Here is a 26,893-nt window from a genome sequence, read left to right as displayed (position 1 = left end):
GACTAGTTTATTGCATAGCCTATTACCTAGTCTATGGACTAATCTCTTGCCTAGACTATTGCTTAGCCTATGGACTAGTCTATTTTCTAGCCCATAGACTACTTTATTGCCTAGTCTATGGACTAGTCCATTGCCTAGTCTATGGACAAGTATATTGCTTAGTCTAGTCTATATACTAGTATATTGCCTAAGCTATCCACAAGTCTAGTGCCTAGTCTATGGATTAGTCTTAAACTATACATAACTTTTTTTTAAACCACTATGCTTTTTATACCCTCCACCACCATCAGTGGTGATAGAGGGTATATATAACTTTGTCATTCCGTGTGTAACACCAAGAAATATTCATCTGAGACCCAACAAAGTATATATATTCTGGGTCCTTATGAAATTCTGAGTCGATTTAGCTATGTCCGTCTGTCCGTCTGTCCGTCCGTCCGTCCGTCTGTCTGTCTGTCTGTGTAAAACACGCTCACGTTAAAACGAAGCAATATAATTTAACCAAATACACCCAAAATATTCATTATTATCCGGTACAGTTTGGTATTGAAAATGAGCAAAATCGGTTCACATCGGGAAAAGTTATGAATCAAAATTTAAAACAACCTCGAAAAAAATAAGCATTTTTTACACATTCTAATGTAATTTTCTCCAAAACTATGCAAGATAATTCCATGAAAATCACCATACATTCGTTTCTACACAAGATCTTGATCCGTGCTGAAAATTGCCAGAATCGGTCCACAATTTCATATACCTCCCATACAAAAGTACATATTCCCGGAAAATGGGTTTTTCGTTAATAACTTCCATCACAATGTCGATATCTTCACAAAATTTTACAAATTAAAATCTTATGTCAGTAGAATTCTTTCAGAGAAAAATTTTCTGGATCGGTCCATAATTGGACATAGCTCCCATACAAGGTCCCCTCCCGAAAATGACTTAAACACGCATAACTCATTACTAAATTAAGATATCCATATAAAATTTGGCATAAGTATTGCCCATATGCATAGAAATATTACTGTGAAAATTTTTTCCGATCGGTTCAAAATTGGTCATAGCTCCCATACAAGGTCCCCTCCCGAAAATCACTTAAACGCGCATAACTCATTACTAAATTAAGATATCCATACAAAATTTGGTATAAGTATTGCCCATATGCATAGAAATATTACTGTGAAAGTTTTTTCCGATCGGTCCATAATTGGTCATAGCTCCCATACAAGGTCCCCTCCCGAAAATCACATAAACGCGCATAACTCATTACTAAATTAAGATATCCATATAAAATTTGGTATAAGTATTGCCCATATGCACAGAAATATTACTGTGAAAGTTTTTTCCGATCGGTCCATAATTGGTCATAGCTCCCATACAAGGTCCACTCCCGAAAATCACTTAAACGCACATAACTCATTACTAAATTAAGATATCCATATAAAATTTGGTATGAGTATTGCCCATATGCATAGAAATATTACTGTGAAAGTTTTTTCCGATCGGTCCATAATTGGCTCCCATACAAGGTCCCGTCCCGAAAATCACTTAAACGCGCATAAATCATTACTTAATAAAGATATCCATATAAAATTTGGTATAAAAATTGCCCACATGCATAGAAATATTACTGTGAAAATTTTTTTGGATCGGTTCAAAATTGGTCATAGCTCCCATACAAGGTCCCCTCCCGAAAATCACTTAAACGCGCATAACTCATTACTAAATTAAGATATCCATACAAAATTTGGTATAAGTATTGCCCATATGCATAGAAATATTACTGTGAAAGTTTTTTCTGATCGGTCCATAATTGGTCATAGCTCCCATACAAGGTCCCCTCCCGAAAATCACTTAAACGCGCATAAATCATTACTTAATTAAGATATCCATATAAAATTTGGTACAAGTATTGCACATATGCGCGGAAATAATACTGTAAAATTTTTTTCCGATCGGTCCATAATTGGTCATAGCTCCCATACAAGGTCCCCTCCCAAAAATCACTTAAACGCTCATAACTCATTACTAACTATAAAGTTTGGCAGAAGTATTGCTCATATACAGAGAAATATTACTGTGAAATTGTTTTCCTATCGGTCCATAATTGATCATAGCTGCTATACAAGGTGCCTTTCAGAAAACACTTAAAGGCGCATAACTTATTACCAAATAGTGATACCCATAAAATATTTGGCATTAATACTATTTTTGTACACATAAAAGTTTATTTCAAAATTTTTTCACGATTAGTCCAACCTTGGTCATAGCTCCCATACAAGGTTCCCTCCCCAAAATCACTTAAACGCACATAATTCATTACCAAATATTGATATCATACATTTAGCAAAATTATTGCTCTTATATACATAAATTACACTATAAAATTGTTTTACGATCGGTCCATATTTGGTCATAGCTCTCATACTAGGTCCCCTCCAGAAAATCACTTAAATGCACAATATTCATTACCAAATAATGATTTAGTTAAAGAATTTTGAAATTTTGTTTTTATATATAATTCGTCATAGCTCTCATACAAGGTCCTTTTACGAAAATCTCTTAAACGCACATTACTCATTACCTAATAAAGCTATTGATACAAAATTTGCCACAAATATTAGTTTTGTATACAAAAATTCTATTTCAAGATTTCTCACTATCGGCTCATAACATGGGTGCGGTCGGTCCCATACAAGGTTCCCTTCCGAAAATCACTTAAACACACATTACTTATGACTAAATTACGATATAGATATAAAATTTTACTGAAATATAGCTTTTATGTACAGAGATTTAGCTTAAAGAATTTTTTACGATCGGACTATAATTGGTCATATCTAGGTCCTGCCCCTGAAAGCACTTTAACCGTATTTATATATATAACTAGTTGCATTATCAATTTGTGTAGATTATATATGTATATGTATTTTGAAAATCCTTTAATTTTCACACACATGCATACATGCAAATTACTAAATATCGCTAAGCGCTATAAAAATATAAAGAAAATTGCGTTTGTAATGTTCAATAAATCATGGAATTGTAATAGATTTAAGCTGTTTAAATCTTGGGATTTTTCTATTTAAGACATGAGAAAACTTATTTCTACAAATATTTGATCAATTAGAAAAGTATTAATATAAAAGTAGCTGGTGGAGGGTATTTAAGATTCGGCTCAGCCGAATTTAGCACTCTAACTTGTTCTTGTTCTTGAGATCCCCATTTTATTGCTTTGTAATTGTTAAGAAGAAATACATATGTATATGTATGTAAGTAAAAAACCAATAATGATTTTTATCCTTCCCGTTGGAATCACAACGTGTGTATGGATGTGTGTATATTTCTATATTTAAAAACCCATTACCAATCATAGAAACTCAGACAAACATACACATTTCACATTTAAGAATACAACCGACAATTTGCCACATTAATCGAATTAGTTTTATTTCTTTTTATTACATTTTTCATTGCACATGTCACACAAGTAAACAGACGAGTAAGCAATTGAATGTCACAGTTTTGCTGAATAAAACAGACAAGCAGGCGAAGAAACATAAACGGTTTGCTTGTAACATCTCATCTACAATCAAACAATAATAATAAAAATGATGATGATGATAATAATGACGATGATAGTTGTGTTTTAAGTTTTTCTCCTTTTATCTATTCTCTATTAGTCGTTCGCAGGAATGGATAAGTTATAATTTTTAATGTTGAAATGTAACGCTTAGACCGACACTCAAGAACTCATTTAGTCCAATCAGATCGGTCTTTTCGAAGTGACCGAAATATTCGTTTCTGATACTATTTAAGTTGATTTTTTTTACTGATTCTAGTTTTCAATTATATTTACCAACACAATATTTTGAGCGTAGAGATGAATTGTAAACTGTGTTACCATAAATTAAAATTCCAGGGCTTCTCTTATCTTCTTAAACTTACATAAGGAGTGATTCCATATGGATTTAATTATGGATTGGACTTGTAATATATTCCATCATTGTCCATCCTTGCTCCTTCGAAGGCACAAAAAAATAATGTTACATTGGAGATATGTACATATGTATGAATGTGCATATGTACGCATATGTATGTAACTAACTAACTAACTAACTAACTAACTAACTAACTAACTAACTAACTACTAACTAACTAACTAACTAACTAACTACTAACTAACTAACTAACTAACTAACTAACTAACTAACTAACTAACTAACTAACTAACTAACTAACTAACTAACTAACTACTAACTAACTAACTAACTAACTAACTAACTAACTAACTACTAACTAACTAACTAACTAACTAACTAACTAACTAACTAACTAACTAACTAACTAACTAACTAACTAACTAACTAACTAACTAACTAACTAACTAACTAACTAACTAACTAACTAACTAACTAACTAACTAACTAACTACTAACTAACTAACTAACTAACTAACTAACTAACTAACTAACTAACTAACTAACTAACTAACTAACTAACTAACTAACTAACTAACTAACTAACTAACTAACTAACTAACTAACTAACTAACTAACTAACTAACTAACTAACTAACTAACTAACTAACTAACTAACTAACTAACTAACTAACTAACTAACTAACTAACTAACTAACTAACTAACTAACTAACTAACTAACTAACTAACTAACTAACTAACTAACTAACTAACTAACTAACTAACTAACTAACTAACTAACTAACTAACTAACTACTAACTAACTAACTAACTAACTAACTAACTAACTAACTAACTAACTAACTAACTAACTAACTAACTAACTAACTAACTAACTAACTAACTAACTAACTAACTAACTAACTAACTAACTAACTAACTAACTAACTAACTAACTAACTAACTAACTAACTAACTAACTAACTAACTAACTAACTAACTAACTAACTACTAACTAACTAACTACTAACTAACTAACTAACTAACTAACTAACTAACTAACTAACTAACTAACTAACTAACTAACTAACTAACTAACTAACTAACTAACTAACTAACTAACTAACTAACTAACTAACTAACTAACTAACTAACTAACTAACTAACTAACTAACTAACTACTAACTAACTAACTAACTAACTAACTAACTAACTAACTAACTAACTAACTAACTAACTAACTAACTACTAACTAACTAACTAACTAACTAACTAACTAACTAACTAACTAACTAACTAACTAACTAACTAACTACTAACTAACTAACTAACTAACTAACTAACTAACTAACTAACTAACTAACTAACTAACTAACTAACTAACTAACTAACTAACTACTAACTAACTAACTAACTAACTAACTAACTAACTAACTAACTAACTAACTAACTAACTAACTAACTAACTAACTAACTAACTAACTAACTAACTAACTAACTAACTAACTAACTAACTAACTAACTAACTAACTAACTAACTAACTAACTAACTAACTAACTAACTAACTAACTAACTAACTAACTAACTAACTAACTAACTAACTACTAACTAACTAACTAACTAACTAACTAACTAACTAACTAACTAACTAACTAACTAACTAACTAACTAACTACTAACTAACTAACTAACTAACTAACTAACTAACTAACTAACTAACTAACTACTAACTAACTAACTAACTAACTAACTAACTAACTACTACTAACTACTAACTAACTAACTAACTAACTAACTAACTAACTAACTAACTAACTAACTAACTAACTAACTAACTAACTAACTAACTAACTAACTAACTAACTAACTAACTAACTAACTAACTAACTAACTAACTACTAACTAACTAACTAACTCTAACTACTAACTAACTAACTAACTAACTAACTAACTAACTACTAACTAACTAACTAACTAACTAACTAACTAACTAACTAACTAACTAACTAACTAACTAACTAATTATGTCTATAAAAACTTAACTTCCGAAGTCATTGTCTTACATTTCAATACATTTAATACTTTTGTTTTGTTTTTGTAACATTCTAATTTCCAAGAAAATCATTTCCTCAATTAAATCCTTTGATTTTTAATGGTTTCTCATAGAAACTTTCTATGAATGTAAGAGGCAGTGTTTGTGAAAGAGCGACTACATAAAAGGTCTAATGAGGCTTGTGGTCTTTTACAATTTTGACTTTGAGGTTGTGGCTTGTAATTAATATTATTATGTGTAACAGTAAAGATGATTATTATATATTTTACTCTTAAGTTCTATATAAATAATATTTTTTCTTAAAGGGTTTTGGAACAAGATGTGTTATAGAAAAGAAGGTTAATCTAAATATTTTATATGAAAAAGTAATTTTAAAAAAGTAAACTTATATACGATAAAGTGTTTTGTAGAAAAACTGATAATCGATAAGGGTTTCCATTGAAAATAAACATTTATATATAAAACTAATCTCTGATGAAGTTTTCTTAAAAAAATCTTCCATAAAGTCTTTTAAAGGAAACTGAACTATAAAGTTTTCTGAAGAAAATTGATCTAATAACTGATTTACGATGAAGTTTATAGAAAACTGATCTCCTCTAGAGAAATTTCATCTTCGATGAAGTATCCTATAGAAAACCCATCTTCGATGAAGTTTCTTATAGAAAACTAATCTTTGATGAAAACTGACCTTCGATGAAGTTTTATATAGAAAACTGACCTTCGATGAAGGTTTCTATAGACAACTGATCTTTAATGAAATAAAAATAAAGTAAAAATGTTCTTTGATGAAGTTTTCTAAAGAAAATGGATCTTTGATGAAACTTTCTATAGAAAACTGATTTCCTCTATAGAAATTTCATCTTTGATGAAGTATCCTATAGAAAACCCATCTTCGATGAAGTATCTTATAGAAAACTAATCTTTGATGAAGTTTTCTATAGAAAATTGACCTTCGATGAAGGTTTCTATAGAAAACTGACCTTCGATGAAGGTTTCTATAGACAACTGATCTTTAATGAAATAAAAATAAAGTAAGAATGATTTTTTTGGAAGTTTTCTAAAGAAAATTAAACTTTCTGAAAACTGATCTTCTCTATAGAAATTCCATATTCGGTGAAGTTTCTTATAGAAAACTGATCTTTGTTGAAGTTTTCTACCTTCGATGAAGTTTTCTATATTTAGAAAACTAATCTTTGATGAAGTTTTCTATAGAAAACTGATCTTCGATGGAGTTCTCTATAGAAAATGGATCCTTGATGAAGTTTTCTATGGAAAACTAATCTTCAATGAAGTTTTCTATGGAAAACTAATCTTCAATGAAGTTTTCTATGGAAAACTAATCTTCAATGAAGTTTTCTATGGAAAACTAATCTTCGATGAAATTTTTTCCATATAAAACTACTCTTCGATCAAGTTTTCTATGGAAAACTTATTTTCGATGAAGTTTTCTAAAGAAAACTGATCTTCGATGATCTAATCTTTGAAACTGATCTTTGATAAAGTTTTCTATACAAAACTGATCTTTGAAGAAGTTTTCTATTGAAAGCTGATCTTTGATAAAGTTTTCTATAGAAAACAGATGTGGTCTCTAGAAAAGTACATTCTATGTGTTTGTGTATTATAATTATCCTTTAGCAGAGACACAAACCATTGTTTAGAACATCTTGAATAATAAAGGGCCCTTCAGACGATCACACTTTACGTACGACAAGTCTATTTAAAAATAAAATGAAATTCTATCCGTATGACAAAAAAGAGAATAAAAGTCGTATGATTTATATTATTTGTGTTTACACGATTGATATAAAACAATAACAAAGTAAGATGGAAACAGCTGTTTCACTTTTTTTGTATGTGTTTACATAAAAATACATCCCTGATCTAATGCGACTTGCTTGTTTTTTGAATCATTTCAAGAAATGAAGAGAGCCATACGACTGTCAAATTTTCCACCCGTATTTTCTCTCAATTACATATTGCGTCCGTTCTGTTCTACACAAAATTTTGACAGATCATATTACTTGTGTGCTCGTGTGAAGGGGTCTTATATTATACGCACAATTGGAACGAACTACGAATTTTTCGGAACGAATATTCGTCGTCAGAAATAGAACACACTTGGGTATATGAAAATGTACACAATCATTGCGTATGATGAAATTCGTCGTACGCAACGAAATATGCGATGGGGTTATTTCTATTTCTTACACAGACGAACGACGAATTAATTGGTGAAAATTGTTTTAAAACCAATTCTGGTAGCCCGAATTTGCTGAATTTTGGCGGTTGTGAGTACAGCTAATGACAATACAATATTATATTCGAATATTCGAAGTTATGTTCGAAAAATTTTTTATGCTCTTAAAATGATCTCTGGGTCATAAAAACTAAACATAAAATTTTCGAAAATTCGAACTTAAGTTCGAAAAAATTTTAAAGCCATTAAAACCAGTTCTCGTGGCCCGAATTGTCGGAAATTTGGCAGTCTGGAGTACACTTGATGACACTACAATGTTATGTTGGAATATTTAAAATTAAGTTCGAAAATTCGAAATAATGTTCGAAAAAATTTTGAAGCTGTTAAAATAATCTCAAAATTGGGGATATTCACAAAAATATAATTTTAGTTCTTTTCGAAGCCAATTTCTTACAATTTCTAATTTCGAAATAATGTTCGAAAAAATTTTAAAGCTGTATAAATTATCTCAAAATCGTGGAGATTCACAAAAATATAATTTTTGTTCCTTTTTCTTACAAACAAATTTTGAAACGAATTCGCAATACGAATAATTTGATTGTGTTCCGTTCGACGAATTTACGCAACGAATTTTTGTCAACTAGTTCGTCGTGCTATACGAAATTCGTCGTTCGTCCCAATTGTGCGTATACCATTAAGTGATACTTACCTTCCTTATAATATTTCCAAAAAAAATAAATCAAAAACACTCCCACAACCGATATTCTACACTTAAAACTTGTTAATTTGTTTTATTATTCATTTCTTATTTAAATAGATTTTTTTTCACCTAATTTATGTTTTTTTTTTTATAATTTTTCATTTTACACTTAAATGACTTAAAAATTATGTAGACATGATTTTTTGTTCTTTCTTTCTTTTAGCAATTTCTTATTAAAATTATATTTATATATATATTTTTTTTAAAGAATCAGTGTTTAGTTGTGTAAAATTGTTTATTAAAGGACAGTGTATAAAGAATATGAAAGATTGTTGTTTTAGTTGTTTTTTTTGTTAAATGTGTAAATGAAACATGAATTCAAAAAAAGTTTTTTTTTTTTTTTTGCAAATTAAGTTTAATGTTGCTTTTAGTTACAATTACAGTTAAATATTCCATTTAGAATATTAAACATAAATTTATTAATATTTTTTTGTCCATGCTTTTTATATTTCATTCTTAAAGAGAATCTTCTCTGGCAGAATCTTATAACATTAAACATTAAGTTTTCTTAAGGGTTTTTGTTTTAAATTAAAACATTCAAAATTTTTAAATTTAATTCTTTTAAATTTTATTTTATAAATAGTTTTTTTTTTGTTAAATTCTATCACGGAAAGGTACACTTTTTCTTAGCTATCGAAATAACAACACATTGAAGATAGTAGTAAGGGTATTCACAGTTTTTGGTTAGACAACAACGAAATTGAAATTAACAATTTATTTAGATAAATTTAATTTAAACAAAATAATTTATAATTCTTTTTAAATTTTAACAAAAAAAAATATATTTTTTATAAACTTTGAATACCCTTAATGTTTAATTTAAACTTATGTGTTTCTGTGTGTGTGTGTCATTTATGTGTTATAAATTGATTGTCAATTGTTAGGAAATTAAAGAAAAGAATCGTACAATTTTCATAAATTAAAATTTTCTTATAATTAATACTACATTTAAGATTTATTTTCTTAAAATTTAATTTAATTTTTCTTAATAATTTTGTTTTTGTTCTAAATCTATTTACATAAATGTTTTTTTTTTTTTAAACTACTCGTACATTAAATAATACATCAACATTTAACATGTTTTTTTTTTATTAATAATTTTATTAATTCTAAGAAACATTTGTTTGAAACAATTAACTAAATTAATGAGAATTATTATTAGGTTTAGTAAATAGATGTTCTCTAAATAATTTCTAATAATATAAAATCTGGCAACTTCATTGTCATAAAGTTTCAATAGAAAACTGTTGGTTGGTGAAGTTTTCGTTAAAAAACTTATTTTCGATAAAGTTTTCTATGGAAAACCGATCTTCGGTGAAGTTTTCTAAAAAAAACTGATCTGCGACGAAGGTTCTTCTATAGAAAACTGATATTCGACTAGGTTTTCTAAGGAATACTGATCTTTAATCTTTGAAATTTTCCATAAGAAATTACAGAAAGAAAGTGATCTTCAGTGAAGTTTTCTAAAGAAAACTGATCTGCAACGAAGGTTCTTCTATAGAAAACTGATGTTCGACAAAGTTTTCTAAAGAATACTGATCTTTGACAACATTTTCCATAAGAAATCGATCGATCTTAAGATTCTGACAGCAAGAAAGTGATCTTCAGTGAAGTTTTCTAAAAAAAAACTAATCTGCGACGAAGGTTCTTCTAAAGAAAACTGATATTCGACTAGGTTTTCTAAGGAATACTGATCTTTGATCTTTTCCATAAGAAATCGATATAAAGCGATCTATCTTAAGATTCTTATAGAAAGAAAGTGATCTTCAGTGAAGTCTTCTAAAGAAAACTGACCTGCGACGAAGGTTCTTCTATAGAAAACTGATCTTCGACAAAGTTTTCTAAAGAATACTGATCTTTGACAACATTTTCCATAAGAAATCGATCGATCTTAAGATTCTTACAGAAAGAAAGTGATATTCAGTGAAGTTTTCTGAAAAAGACTGATCTACGACGAAGGTTCTTCTATAGAAAACTGATCTTCGACTAGGTTTTCTAAGGAATACTGATCTTTGATCTTTTCCATAAAAAATCGATATAAAGCGATCGTTCTTAAGATTCTTACAGATATAAAGTGATCTTCAGTGAAGTTTTCTGAAAAAGACTGATCTACGACGAAGGTTCTTCTATAGAAAACTGATCTTCGACAAAGTTTTTAAAGAATACTGATCTTTGACAACATTTTCCATAAGAAATCGATCGATCTTAAGATTCTTACAGAAAGAAAGTGATCTTCAGTGAAGTTTTCTAAAATAAAACTGATCTGCGACGAAGGTTCTTCTATAGAAAACTGATATTCGACTAGGTTTTCTAAGGAATACTGATCTTTGAAATTTTCCATAAGAAATCGATATAAAGCGATCCATCTTAAGATTCTTACAGAACTAAACTGATCTTCAGTGAAACTTTCTATAGAAAACTGATCTTCAATAAAGGTTTCTAAAAAAGACTGAACTTTTTAAAGAAAGTTTATATTTGATGAAGTTTTCTAGAGCAAACTGATCCTTTCACTTTAGAAAAAATTAAACATTTTTTAATTTAAAACTGATCTTCTATGATTTTTTGATTGTAGAAAACTGATCTTTTTAAAGAAAATTTATATTTGATAAAGTTTTCTTGAGCTTTAGAAAAAATTATAAAATTTTGAATTAAAAACTGATCTTCTGTGAATTTGAATTTTGTAGCAAACTGACCTGCGAAGGAGTTTTCATAAGAAAACTGATCTTCGATGAAGATTTTTATAGAAAACTAATAGTGAAAAAGTATTTTTTTTTTTGTAAAAAATGATCTCCTATTAAGTTTTTTTTTTATCAAAGAGTGATCTTCGATGAAGTGTTCTCGAGAAAATTAATCTTTATTAAAGTTTTTTTTTAGAGAAAACTGATTTATGATGAAGTTTTCTAATGATAAATTGATCTTCCATGAAATTTTCTAGAAAAAAAACTGATCTTCCATAGATCTTCTTTCTATAGAAAACTGATCTCCGGTGAGGTTTTCTATAGAAAACTGATCTTCGATGAAGTTTTTTATAGAAAACTGATCTTCGATGATGTTTTCTATAGAAAACTGATCTTCGGTGATGTTTTCTATAGAAAACTGATCTTCGATAATGTTTTCTATAGAAAACTGATCTTCGATGATGTTTTCTATAGAAAACTGATTTTCGATGATGTTTTCTATAGAAAACTGATCTTCGATGATGTTTTCTATAGAAAACTGATCTTCGATGATGTTTTCTATAGAAAACTAATCTTTACTGATTTCCTAGAAAAAGATTTTTGACAAAGCTTTCTACATAAAAGCTGATCTTCGTTGAATTTTTCAATAGAAAATAATCTTCGATGTAGTTTTTATACAAAACTGATCTTACAAGAAGGTTTTTTTTTAGAGAACTGATCTATGATGAAGTTAAATATAGTAAACTGATCTTTGATGAAGTTTTCTATAGAAAACTGATCTTCTATGAATATCTGATCATTTCTCTAAAACTTGGAAAACCGATCTTCGATTAAGTTTTCTATAGAAAACTGATCTACGATGAAAATTTCTATAAAAAAGTGATCTTATGATGTTTTCTGTAGAAAAACTGATTTTCGATGAATTTACTTATAGGAAATTGATCTTTACTGGAGTTTTCTTAAGATAGACTGATCTTCGATAAGCTGTTCTATGGAAAACTGATCTTTGATAAGGTTTTAAACAAAAAACTGTTCATTGCTTAAGTTTTCCATGGCAAACTAATCTTCGCTGAAATTTTCTGTTGAAAACTGATCTTTCCTGAAATTTCCTGTAGAAAAATGATCTTTGCTGAAGTTTTATATAGAAAAACTGATCTTTGATGAAGTTATCTATACATAGATTGATCCTTGATGAGATGTGCTAAGGAAAACTCATATTTGATGAGTTTTTCTACTGGAAACTGATCTTTGCTGAAGTTTTCTATAGAAAACCGATCTTCGCTGAACTATTCTATAGAAAACTGATCTTCGATAAAGTTTTTATATAAAAAACTGATCTTTATCCTCAAAGATCACTTTTTTTACTTTAGTGTGCTATGGAAAACTGGTCTTCGATGAGGTTTTCTACGTCGAACTTATTTTCACTGAAGTTTTGTATAGAGTTTTCTATTCTTCAGAAAACTGATCATCGATCAAGATTAAAAATTTATCTTTAGTAAAGTTTTAAAAGACAGACAGATCTTTGATGAGGTTTTTACTGTGCTAAGAAAAACTGATCTAAGGTTTTCTAACTGATCTTCGTATGAAAACTGATCTTTTTTAGGAAATTGATCTTTGATGAAGATTTTTTGATCTTTGGGGAAGTATTTTATAGAAAAGTAATCATCTGTAAAGTTTTTGTGTAAAAACTGATCTTTAAGGAAGTTTTCTTTAGAAAACTGATCTTCTATGAAGTTTTTTTTTTTTATAAAATTGATCTTTGGGGAAGTATTATATGGAACAGTTTTTATGTAAAAAAATTATCTTCAGAAAACTTATCTACAGTCTAAGGTTTCTATAGAAAAACTGATCTTCGATTTAGTTTTCTATATAATAGAAAACAGATCTTCGATGAAGTTTTCTATAGAAAGCTGATCTTTAAACTTTTCTATGGAAAAGCTGATCTTTGATATAGTGATCGTTTTTGTAGACAAATGAAGTTTTCTATATAAAAATATATAATAGAAAACAGATCTTTGGTAAAGTTTTTATGTAGAAAACTGATCTTCGATGAAGTTTTCTATAGACAGCAGATCTTTGAAGGGAAAACTGATCTTTGCAAATTTTTCATTATTAGAAATTGTTTTGGAGGAAAAAGGTTATTCGATTATAAAATTAATCGTTTTGGTGAGAATATCAGGTAAAGAAACTGGTTCAGTAAGGAATACATATAAAATAGAATAGAATAGAGTTTATAGAGACTTGTTTATACAAGTATAGAGGATCATGGAGTAAAGAGAGTAAAATGAACCAGTGCATTGAGTTAAAGAATTCGTTCTTTAAGAATAAATCAGATTATTAGGAATGTTATTTAAAAATTCATTTTTTTTTTTAAAGAAAAGCTTGCAAATTAAATAAGTTTCTTTAAAACAACTTATGTATGTATTTATTACGTTTATTATGTTTTATTATTAATCTATCCTGGAAGATATGGAAGCAGGGAAAAAATGGCTTTGCATTTTTATTATTATTTTTTTTTAAATTAGTCGGGCTATTGAAATTTGTATTGTTGTATTTGTTGTTTTATATATTTGTTGTTGTATTATTGTTTTCAATTTAAAAATAAGCATAGTTTAGCTTTTAACCCCTTAATTTGTTATGTTTGCAATTTGTTTATTTTCTTATACAAATTTAATTTAATGTTTTTTTTTTCTTTGAACTACATGATTTATTTTTTAAAATTTATTTAATTTTTAATTTTTTTTCTTTAACAATTAACAGTTAGAAAAATATTTATAGAAAAAACATTATTTAAAAAGAATCACGGGTGGTTTATTTTTTTTCACGTTTTGGTTTTAGTTTAAAAATTTTACTTGACATTTTAATTTTAAAATAGTTAATGTGAAAGTAAACAATAAACGATCAGCTACTCGATTTTGGTTTCTTTTCCATAAGCTCTTTTAGAAGAATTTATTTTATTTTAAAACATTTATTTTCCATTTATTCCATAATTATTTAGAATTATTAATTAGTCTGGCATACTTAATCCTCTCTAATGATATCCTCCTCCTCCTGTAGCGAAATGATCTGTTGGGGAAATAAAATAGTTATTAGTTATTAAGGAGAATATTTTGCAAATTTTTAAAATAGAAAAAAATTAGATTTTTAAAGAAATTAAAGTTTTTTTTTGCAACAGAAACTTTTTCTATACAAAAGTAATTATGAATTATTATAAACAAACCTGATCAGATATAAAGTTTTCTATAGAAAATTGATCAGATATTTATATCACACTGATCTCTGATAAAGTTTTCTATAGAAAATCGTTTTTGGATAAAGTTTTCTACAACAAACTGATCCACAATAAAATTTTCTATAGAAAACTGATCAGCCATTAAGATTTTTATGGAAATCTGATCTGCCATAAAGTTTTCTATATAAAACTGATCTACCAACAAGATTTTTATGGAAAACTGATCAGCCATAAAGTTTTCTATATAAAACTGATCAGCCACCAATATATCCATGGAAAACTGATCTCCTATGAAGTTTTCTATTTAAAACTGATCTAACAACAAGTTTTATAAAAAAAACTAGTCTGATGTGAAATTTTATAAAGAAAACTGACAGATCAGTTTTATTTATAAAGTAGTATTCTTTAAAAGGCTGATCTGCCATGATTTCTTCTATAGAAAACTAATCCACCAGCAACTTTTATAAAGAAAACTAATCTGCTATGAAGTTTTTTATAGAAAACTGATCCCTCATTAAATTTTCTAAAGAAAACTGATCTGCCAAGAAGTTTACAATAGAAAACTGATCTGTCATTAAGTTTTCTGTAGAAAAGTGATCTGTGATTAAGAAAACTAAACTGCCACCAAGATTTCCAAAGTAAACTGACCTGCCATGTGGTTTTCAATAGAAAACTGATCTGCCATGAAGTTTACAATAGAAAACTGATGTTCCATTAAGTTTTCTATAGAAAAGTGATCTGCCACCAAGTTTTCTATAAAAAAACTGATCTGCCACCAAGATTTCCAAAGCAAACATACTTGCCATGTAGTTTTCAATAGAAAACTGATCTGCCCTGAAGTTTGGAGAAGAAAACTGATCTGCCATGAAGTTTTCAATAGAAAACTGATCTGCCCTAAAGTTTTCAGAAAAAAACTGATCTGCCACCAAGAAGTTTTCAGAAGAAAACGAATCTACCATGAAGTTTACCAAGATTTCCAAAGAAAACTGACATACCATGTGGTTTTCAATAGAAAACTGATCTGCCCTGAAGTCTTCAGAAGAAAACTGATCTGCCCTGAAGTCTTCAGAAGAAAACTGAACTGCCATGAAATTTACAATAGAAAACTGATCTGTAATCATATTTTCTATAGAAAAGTGATCCGTCATTAAGCTTTCTAAAAAACAGATCTGCCACCAAGTTTTCTATAAAAAAACTGATCTGCCACCAAGATTTCCAAAGAAAACTGACCTGCCCTGAAGCTGCTCAAAAGAAAACTGATCTGCCATCAAGTTTTCTTTAGAAAAGTGATCTGCCACCAAGTTTTCTATAAAAAAACTGATCTGCCACCAAGATTTCCAAAGTAAACTGACCTGCCATGTACTTTTCAATAGAAAACTGATTTGCCCTGAAGTCTTAAGAGGAAAACTGATCTGAAATGAAGTTTTCAATATAAAACTGATCTGCCCTGAAGTTATCAGAGGAAAACTGATCTGCCACCAAGTTTTCTTTAAAAAAACTGATCTGCCACGAAGATTTCCAAAGAAAACTGACCTGCCATATAGTATTCAATAGAAAACTGATCTGCCCTGAAGTCTTCAAAAGAAAACTGATCTGCCATGAAGTTTTCAATAGAAAACTGATCTGTCACAAAGTTTTCTATAGAAAAGTGATCCGTCATTAAGTTTCCTAAAATAAACTGATCTGCCACCAAGTTTTCTATAAAAAAACTGATCTGCCATGAAGTTTACAATAGAAAACTGATCTGTGATCAAATTTTCTAAAGGAAACTGATCTGCCACCAAGTTTTCTATAAAAAACTGATCTGCCACCAAGATTTCCAAAAAAAAAAAAAACTGATCTGCCACCGAGATTTCCAAAGTAAACTGACCTGCCATTTAATTTTCAATAGAAAACTGATTTTCCCTGAAGTTTTAGAAGAAAACTGATCTGTCATCAAGTTTTCTATAGAAAACTAATCTGCCACTAAGATTTCCAAACAAAACTGATCTGCCTTGAAGTTTACAATAGAAAACTGATCTGCCATCAAGTTTTCTATAGAAAAGTGATCCCTCATTAAGTTTTATAAAAAAACTGATCTGCCACCAAGATTTCCAAAGGAAACTGATCTGCCCTGAAGAAAAGTGATCCCTCATTAAGTTTTCTAAAAAAACTGATCTGCACCAAGATTTACAATAGAAAACTGATCTGTTATCAAGTTTTCTGTAGAAAAGTGATCTGTCATTAAGAAAACTGAACTGCCACCAAGTCTTCAAGAAAAAATTGATCAAATTTTCTTAAGAAAACTGATCTGCCTTAAAGTTTTCGAAACAAAACTGATCGTATACTAAGTTTTCTATACAAATGTAAGATAATATTTTTAAAATAATAGAAAAAGTATCTGTTGCTTGTAAAGGCTGTGTTTTTTGTAGTTAACTGCAATGCAAAAATTTTACGAAAAATTGCAAATTAAACACAGCTGTAAATTGTAAATTAAAAATAAATTATTGAGAAAAATAATAATAATAACTATTTGTTGTTGTAGTTCATGTTCACGTTAAATTTCAACTACTTGTTCACATTCATTCAAAAAGCAATCTAAATGTCTAATAGAAATTGTTTAGTTTAGTTTACAATGTGTAATTATTTTTTTTCTAAAATTCTGATACAAACTAAGAAGGCACAGTGTTTGGCATTTGTATAAAATTGAATGTAAAATAAATACTTACTTGCATGATGTAATTGTAGCAGTAGCCTTAATATATCCTTTAGATTTTTTTTAATAATTTTTAATTTTTTTTATAGATTTGTTTTTGTTTTTTTTTTTATAATAAATTTTGTGTTCAACAATTCAGCTAGATGTGAGGTATTTAATTTTAATTTTTTTTTTGCGGAATTTGAAATATAAATTCCTTTTAATTTTTTTGTGTGTTTTTGTTTTAAATTGCTTAATTAATTTTATAGAGAAGTTGTTTTTGTTAAATTTTTGTAATTTTAATTTTAAAAATCTGGAAATTCATCTAAAATATAAAACAATATTTTTAAATTTTCAATTAATTTATCCAAATTTTTTACAGATTTCTCAATAGGAAACATTTTGGGAAAGTGCTGCGGGCTATTTTTGTCTAGTAAGGAAACAAATTATTCATGTTTTTTAGGCGAAAAACAAAATGGAGTTTTTTTTTGTTTAAATTTAACATTTTTTCCTTTTTTTAATATTAACTTTTGCTACAAATATGAAATTTAAATAATATTCTTTTTGGGGAGTAGTGGTGGTGGCTTGTTTAGTGCTTCTTAAATAATTGGCTGTTGCAAAGAGCTTCGGGAGCTGGTTTTTGAATGCACTGCTGTTTGTTGGCAAGTTTGAGGTTTAAATTCATTTGTTTTTTTTTTCGGTTGATTGGAGTTGATGATGGTTGGATTTGTTTTAGTTTTTTGTTTTCAACGATTTATTGTTTTCAATAATTGGTTTTATTCATTTTGGGTTTTAAAGGGAAATGGAAAATAGGAAAAACGTTGTCGTTTTAATATTAAATTTTTAATATTATTGTTTGTTTGTCATTAAGCTAAGGTCACATGGGTCAAATAGTTAAACAAATAACAGTAAATAATACATACAATATACATACATACTCTTCTTAGTCATCTTTCAAATTTGTTATAATATTTGCCCAATGTGACCCTTGCTTTATCTTTGTTTAATGTATTGTTAACAATTTAATAACTGGTGTTTTTCATAATAAGTGATTATATTTTCTTAAATTTTCTATAGTTTCTTATTATAATTTACATAGACATTGAGAGTTTGGAAAAGAAAAACGTTTGAAATAGCAAAATTTATTTTGAATTAAGTAAAATGCATGTTTTACATGAGCTGATGGGAAATGCTGGGAACTTTTATATTTTTCAATTATTTATATGATGTAACACAAATGTTAAAAAACTTTACAATAAGAAAAATAAGTTGGAAAAATTTTTTTGATAAAATTGAAATAACTTCAACTTACCTCGTTGTAAAAAACATGATACGTTTTACCAATGAAGGATGGTAAAGGAAAAATTTTAATCATTTTAAATGAACACGTTATACATAGGGAATATTCTAGTGTCACATAGACTTTGGAAGCAGGACTCGAAATAGAACAAAACAGAACTAGAACAGAACTGAACTAGAACAGAACTAGAACTGAACTAGAACTGAACTAGAACAGAACTAGAACAGAACTAGAACAGAACTAGAACAGAACTAGAACAGGACTAGAACAGAACTAGAACAGAACTAGAACAGAACTAGAACAGAACTAGAACAGAACTAGAACAGAACTAGAACAGAACTAGAACAGAACTAGAACAGAAGTAGAACAGAACTAGAACAGAACTAGAACAGAACTAGAACAGGACTAGAACAGAACTAGAACAGAACTAGAACTGAACTAGAACTGAACTAGAACTGAACTAGAACTGAACTAGAACTGAACTAGAACAGAACTAGAACTGAACTAGAACTGAACTAGAACAGAACTAGAACAGAACTAGAACAGAACTAGAACAGAACTAGAACAGGACTAGAACAGAACTAGAACAGAACTAGAACAGAACTAGAACAGAACTAGAACAGAACTAGAACAGAACTAGAACAGAACTAGAACAGAACTAGAACAGAACTAGAACAGAAGTAGAACAGAACTAGAACAGAACTAGAACAGAACTAGAACAGGACTAGAACAGAACTAGAACAGAACTAGAACTGAACTAGAACTGAACTAGAACTGAACTAGAACTGAACTAGAACTGAAATAGAACTGAACTAGAATTGAACTAGAACTGAACTAGGACTGAACTAGAACTGAACTAGAACTGAACTAGAACTGAACTAGAACTGAACTAGAATTGAACTAGAACTGAACTAGGACTGAACTAGAACTGAACTAGAACTGAACTAGAACTGAACTAGAACTGAACTAGAACTCAACTAGAACTGAACTAGAACTGAACTAGAACTGAACTAGAACTGAACTAGAACTAAACTAGAACTGAACTAGAACCGAACTAGAACTGAACTAGAACTGAACTAGAACTGAACTAGAACTGAACTAGAACTGAACTAGAACTGAACTAGAACTGAACTAGAACTGAACTAGAACTGAACTAGAACTGAACTAGAACTGAACTAGAACTGAACTAGAACAGAACTAGAACAGAACTAGAACAGAACTAGAACAGAACTAGAACAGAACTAGAACAGAACTAGAACAGAACTAGAACAGAACTAGAACAGAACTAGAACAGAACTAGAACTGAACTAGAACTGAACTAGAACTGAACTAGAACTGAACTAGAACTGAACTAGAACTGAACTAGAACTGATCTAGAACTGAACTAGAACTGAACTAGAACTGAACTAGAACTGAACTAGAACTGAACTAGAACAGAACTAGAACAGAACTAGAACAGAACTAGAACAGAACTAGAACAGAACTAGAACAGAACTAGAACTGAACTAGAACAGAACTAGAACAGAACTAGAACAGAACTAGAACAGAACTAGAACAGAACTAGAACTGAACTAGAACTGAACTAGAACAGAACTAGAACAGAACTAGAACAGAACTAGAACAGAACTAGAACAGAACTAGAACAGAACTAGAACAGAACTAGAACAGAACTAGAACAGAACTAGAACAGAACTAGAACAGAACTAGAACAGAACTAGAACAGAACTAGAACAGAACTAGAACAGAACTAGAACAGAACTAGAACAGAACTAGAACAGAACTAGAACAGAACTAGAACAGAACTAGAACAGAACTAGAACAGAACTAGAACAGAACTAGAACAGAACTAGAACAGAACTAGAACAGAACTAGAACAGAACTAGAACAGAACTAGAACAGAACTAGAACAGAACTAGAACAGAACTAGAACAGAACTAGAACAGAACTAGAACAGAACTAGAACAGAACTAGAACAGAACTAGAACAGAACTAGAACAGAACTAGAACAGTACTAGAACTGAACTAGAACAGAACTAGAACCTAACTAGAACAGAACTAGAACAGAACTAGAAAAGAACTAGAACAGAACTAGAACTAGAACAGAACTAGAACAGAACTAGAACAGAACTAGAACAGAACTAGAACAGAACTAGAACAGAACTAGAACTGAACTAGAACTGAACTAGAATTGAACTAGAACTGAACTAGAACTGAACTAGAACTGAACTAGAACTGAACTAGAACTGAACTAGAACTGAACTAGAACTGAACTAGAACTGAACTAGAACTGAACTAGAACTGAACTAGAACTGAACTAGAACTGAACTGAACTAGAACTGAACTAGAACTGAACTAGAACTGAACTAGAACTGAACTAGAACTGAACTAGAACTGAACTAGAACTGAACTAGAACTGAACTAGAACTGAACTAGAACTGAACTAGAACTGAACTAGAACTGAACTAGAACTGAACTAGAACTGAACTGAACTAGAACTGAACTAGAACTGAACTAGAACTGAACTAGAACTGAAACTAGAACTGAACTAGAACTGACTAGAACTGAACTAGAACTGAACTAGAACTGAACTAGAACATGAACTAGAACTGAACTAGAACTGAACTAGAACTGAACTAGAACTGAACTAGAACTGAACTAGAACTGAACTAGAACTGAACTAGAACTGAACTAGAACTGAACTAGAACTGAACTAGAACTGAACTAGAACTGAACTAGAACTGAACTAGAACTGAACTAGAACTGAAACTAAGAACTGAACTAGAACTGACGAGACTGAACTAGAACTGAACTAGAACTAGAACTGAACTAGAACTGAAGTTGCTCTACTCTATCGCAATTGGAGTGGAATATTATGTATGCAGATAATGTAGTGAAAATATTGAACCTTGGGAATAGTGTTATATTGTATGTAAATTCCCTTCTAAGTATTAATTGGAAAATGTTAAGGAACTAAGTTAAGAGACTGAGTTTCTGAATCATCATTATTCAGCATTTTTCTTTACTTATTATTATAGCCCTTTCTGTTATAGAGATTGTGGTCTGTTATATTGTCGCAACTATAATCCTTTGTATATTCGAGACTAGTATAATATATTCCATATGCAAGGGTATATTTTTTCTTTAGTCAAGTCTATAATGTATTCTATAGTCGAAGCTATAACTTATTCTATGATCGATATTGTAGTCTAATCCATGTTATACTCAATTCGATAGTCAATACTGTAGTTTAATAGTCGCGACTTCAAGAAAACTATGTTCTATATAGTAAAAAACTATGTATATCTCTCGGTTCACCTTAATTCAATTGTATAGTCGAGGATATTGCCAAGGCTACAGTATATTCTATATGTAGTAGAACTTTTATAAACTTTAAAGATTTATCGATTTGATATGTACTTTCAATGTGTATAAATTATACATATATTATGGGAATCATTCACTTATAAAATACCTTTTTTTAGTAATTGGGTCCATTTTCCTAAAACCTTTTCTGAATTCTTATAAAAAAAATTTAACAAAATTAAAAAAAGTGCAACTTACCTTATTACAAAAATTAAAATACAAAATTAAACAGAAAATCAAAAACGATATATTTTTTTCAAAAATAAATGTAAAATTTTAATAGTTTTGGGATTTCTTTAAAAATTTGTGTAACATCAGTAGAATACCAACAAATAGACTAAAATACTTAAGAAAATATATATTTCAGAATTTATTTAAAACATTCATTAAATTAAAAACATGCTGATCGGAAAATAGAAACTACTCATTCTATAATTACAGAGAAATACGAGTAACAGTGGTTCAAATGAAATTTAGTTTGGGGGGGGGGAGGAAAGTTTAAAATATATTGATATTTTGGGTTCCGTTTGTTTACGGTTTTATTGAGCAATACAACTATTGGAACTTGCTGAACTGTTCGTAGTTGTTGTTGTGGTGGTGGGAGTAGAGGAGGTTTTGAGTTTTGATTTTGAGCGTGAAGAGGAAGTGCCACAGAAACCGGTGCCATTATCACTACTACTACTACTACTACCGCTACTTTTACGTGGGCTGTTGTTGTTTTCAGTTTCGGCCATTTCAGGTAAGTCGTTGGCGATTGGTTTATTAGAATCGCTTGTCTTCCAAGGACGCCATTTACGCTGACTTGTTGAAGTTGCTGTAAGAACACTGGACATGGTGGAGACTGGTGGTGGTGTTTCTATGGATTTGGGTAAATTGGGTACAGCATTAACAATTTGACCCCAAGTGGCCTGAGTACTTTGTGGATGTAATAGTATTTGAGTTTGTACCTGTTTAACATTACGATGATCGTAGTTTTCCACTATTATAATGGGATTTGGACGCCTTAAATGAGCCACCGGCTGTGAGGCATGTTTGATGGGAGTTGCCGGAGAAGGAGCTGGAGTGGGTTGATTTTTCTTACTATGGGCTTGCTCTGCTACATGAACACTAGCCAAAGATTGGGGCTGCAAAGAATGACAATTGCGTCTTGGCATTAGACGTGACTTTAAGCTGCGCCACCTAAAGAAACTGCGAAATCGTAAACGGCGATCCTGACTTAAAATATCTGTTTGTTCGTTAGCTGGCTGCGAATGCTGCAGATCCTTTACCAGATCCGGTTGATGGCGATTACCTCTACGTAATGAACTCTTAAAGTCCTTACGTTCCTCTTCAGGTGTTAAATGCGTCTGAGTACTACTGTGATTGACATGCGGTGTGGCAGTAGCAGTAGTTGTAACGTTCGTCGATGTGGCACCATTTTGATACTCATTGGAACAATTGGAGGAGGGATACAATTCATTCGTACTGTTATGATAACTATTACAATTATTACTATTTGAGCTATTGGTGTAACTACTATGAAGTGCTTTGCAACTACTTGTGATCCATGCGTGCATAGAAACGGGTCGTAAACGTTGTGTAGTTGTTTTATGTGTTGGTATTGGTGTTTGAGGAGGAGTTGAGTGCATGCTTAGTAGTGTTGGTGTTGCGGGTAGTGCTAATCTATGAATTTCATCATAGGATGCTGATAACATACCTGTGCGTTCATCATGATAATCATCATCATCCGACGACTCCAAACGATCCTCGACCAATGATGTTTGTCTTGACAAACCCTATTTGGAGTTGTTAATCAATTTTTTCAGATTTTTTTTGTGTTGTGTGCAAGTGTTTTATTTATGATTTTTTTAATATTTTTATAATTGTTGTTTTACAGGAAGGAAGAAGAAATGAAAAAAAAGAAGCCAAAATAATAAAGATATGGTGTTTTTTTTTATTGATAATTCAAACATAGAAATATATGAAGCAATTGGAGGTGGGTCAAGGATAATAGTTAGATTAGTTCCGGATTTTTTCGTTTACGATCTCTAGGTAAATTCCACTAAAGAACTTTATTGAAGTCTTCAGTTCTAGTTCAGTTCTAGTTCAGTTCTAGTTCAGTTCTAGTTCAGTTCTAGTTCAGTTTCAGTTCAGTTCTAGTTCAGTTCTAGTTCAGTTCTTAGTTCAGTTCTAGTTCAGTTCTAGTTCAGTTCTAGTTCAGTTCTAGTTCAGTTCTAGTTCAGTTCTAGTTCAGTTCTAGTTCAGTTCTAGTTCAGTTCTAGTTCAGTTCTAGTTCAGTTCTAGTTCAGTTCTAGTTCAGTTTTAGTTCAGTTCTAGTTCAGTTCTAGTTCAGTTCTAGTTCTAGTTCAGTTCTAGTTCAGTTCTAGTTCAGTTCTAGTTCAGTTCTAGTTCAGTTCTAGTTCAGTTCTAGTTCAGTTTTAGTTCAGTTCTAGTTCAGTTCTAGTTCAGTTCTAGTTCAGTTCTAGTTCAGTTCTAGTTCAGTTCTAGTTCAGTTCTAGTTCAGTTCTAGTTCAGTTTTAGTTCAGGTTTAGTTCAGTTCTAGTTCAGTTCTAGTTCAGTTCTAGTTCAGTTCTAGTTCAGTTCTAGTTCAGTTCTAGTTCAGTTCTAGTTCAGTTCTAGTTCAGTTCTAGTTCAGTTCTAGTTCAGTTCTAGTTCAGTTCTAGTTCAGTTCTAGTTCAGTTCTAGTTCAGTTCTAGTTCAGTTCTAGTTCAGTTCTAGTTCAGTTCTAGTTCAGTTCTAGTTCAGTTCTAGTTCAGTTCTAGTTCAGTTCTAGTTCAGTTCTAGTTCAGTTCTAGTTCAGTTCTAGTTCAGTTCTAGTTCAGTTCTAGTTCAGTTCTAGTTCAGTTCTAGTTCAGTTCTAGTTCAGTTCTAGTTCAGTTCTAGTTCAGTTCTAGTTCAGTTTTAGTTCAGTTCTAGTTCAGTTCTAGTTCAGTTCTAGTTCTAGTTCAGTTCTAGTTCAGTTCTAGTTCAGTTCTAGTTCAGTTCTAGTTCAGTTCTAGTTCAGTTCTAGTTCAGTTCTAGTTCAGTTCTAGTTCAGTTCTAGTTCAGTTCTAGTTCAGTTTCTAGTTCAGTTCTAGTTCAGTTCTAGTTCAGTTCTAGTTCAGTTCTAGTTCAGTTCTAGTTCAGTTCTAGTTAGTTCTAGTTCAGTTCTAGTTCAGTTCTAGTTCAGTTCTAGTTCAGTTTAGTTCAGTTCTAGTTCAGTTCTAGTTCAGTTCAGTTCTAGTTCAGTTCTAGTTCAGTTCTAGTCAGTTCTAGTTCAGTTCTAGTTCAGTTCTAGTTCAGTTCTAGTTCAGTTCTAGTTCAGTTCTAGTTCAGTTCTAGTTCAGTTCTAGTTCAGTTCTAGTTCAGTTCTAGTTCAGTTCTAGTTCAGTTCTAGTTCAGTTTCAGTTCAAGTAGTTCAGTTCTAGTTCAGTTCTAGTTCAGTTCTAGTTCAGTTCTAGTTCAGTTCTAGTTCAGTTCTAGTTTCAGTTCTAGTTCAGTTCTAGTTCAGTTCTAGTTCAGTTCTAGTTCAGTTTCTAGTTCAGTTCTAGTTCAGTTCTAGTTCAGTTCTAGTTCAGTTCTAGTTCAGTTCTAGTTCAGTTCTAGTTCAGTTCTAGTTCAGTTCTAGTTCAGTTCTAGTTCAGTTCTAGTTCAGTTCTAGTTCAGTTCTAGTTCAGTTCTAGTTCAGTTCTGTTAGTTCTAGTTCAGTTCTAGTTCAGTTCTAGTTCAGTTCTAGTTCAGTTCTAGTTCAGTTCTAGTTCAGTTCTAGTTCAGTTCTAGTTCAGTTCTAGTTCAGTTCTAGTTCAGTTCTAGTTCAGTTCTAGTTCAGTTCTAGTTCAGTTCTAGTTCAGTTCTAGTTCAGTTCTAGTTCAGTTCTAGTTCAGTTCTAGTTCAGTTCTAGTTCAGTCTAGTTCAGTTCTAGTTCAGTTCTAGTTCAGTTCTAGTTCAGTTCTAGTTCAGTTCTAGTTCAGTTCTAGTTCAGTTCTAGTTCAGTTCTAGTTCAGTTCTAGTTCAGTTCTAGTCAGTTCTAGTTTCAGTTTTAGTTCAGTTCTAGTTCAGTTCTAGTTCAGTTCTAGTTCAGTTCTAGTTCAGTTCTAGTTCAGTTCTAGTTCAGTTAGTTCAGTTCTAGTTCAGTTCTAGTTCAGTTCTAGTTCAGTTCTAGTTCAGTTCTAGTTCAGTTCTAGTTCAGTTCTAGTTCAGTTCTAGTTCAGTTCTAGTTCAGTTCTAGTTCAGTTCTAGTTCAGTTCTAGTTCAGTTCTAGTGTTCAGTTCTAGTTCAGTTCTAGTTCAGTTCTAGTTCAGTTCTAGTTCAGTTCTAGTTCAGTTCTAGTTCAGTTCTAGTTCAGTTCTAGTTCAGTTCTAGTTCAGTTCTAGTTCAGTTCTAGTTCAGTTCTAGTTCAGTTCTAGTTCAGTTCTAGTTCAGTTCTAGTTCAGTTCTAGTTCAGTTCTAGTTCAGTTCTAGTTCAGTTCTAGTTCAGTTCTAGTTCAGTTCTAGTTCAGTTCTAGTTCAGTTCTAGTCAGTTCTAGTTCAGTTCTAGTTCAGTTCTAGTTCAGTTTAGTTCAGTTCTAGTTCAGTTCTAGTTTAGTAGTTCTAGTTCAGTTCTAGTTCAGTTCTAGTTTCAGTTCTAGTTCAGTTCTAGTTCAGTTCTAGTTCAGTCTAGTTCAGTTCTAGTTCAGTTCTAGTTCAGTTTCTAGTTCAGTTCTAGTTCAGTTCTAGTTCAGTTCTAGTTCAG

General features: G+C 30.4%; 1 pseudogene; it reads right to left on the bottom strand.

Moving 5' to 3' along the window:
- Positions 1-9,074: 9,074 nt before the first annotated feature.
- The window catches only part of LOC119611348, an 80,051-nt pseudogene continuing 62,232 nt past the window's right edge, over positions 9,075-26,893 (bottom strand).

This window comes from Lucilia sericata, unplaced genomic scaffold (genome assembly GCF_015586225.1).
Source record: "Lucilia sericata isolate MDLA Ls3-8-SP2 unplaced genomic scaffold, ASM1558622v1 Contig001425F_arrow, whole genome shotgun sequence".
In the NCBI taxonomy this organism is placed as follows: Eukaryota; Metazoa; Arthropoda; class Insecta; order Diptera; family Calliphoridae; genus Lucilia; species Lucilia sericata.
Note: the sequence above shows the minus strand (reverse complement) of the source record. Positions and strands in the feature narration are given on the sequence as shown.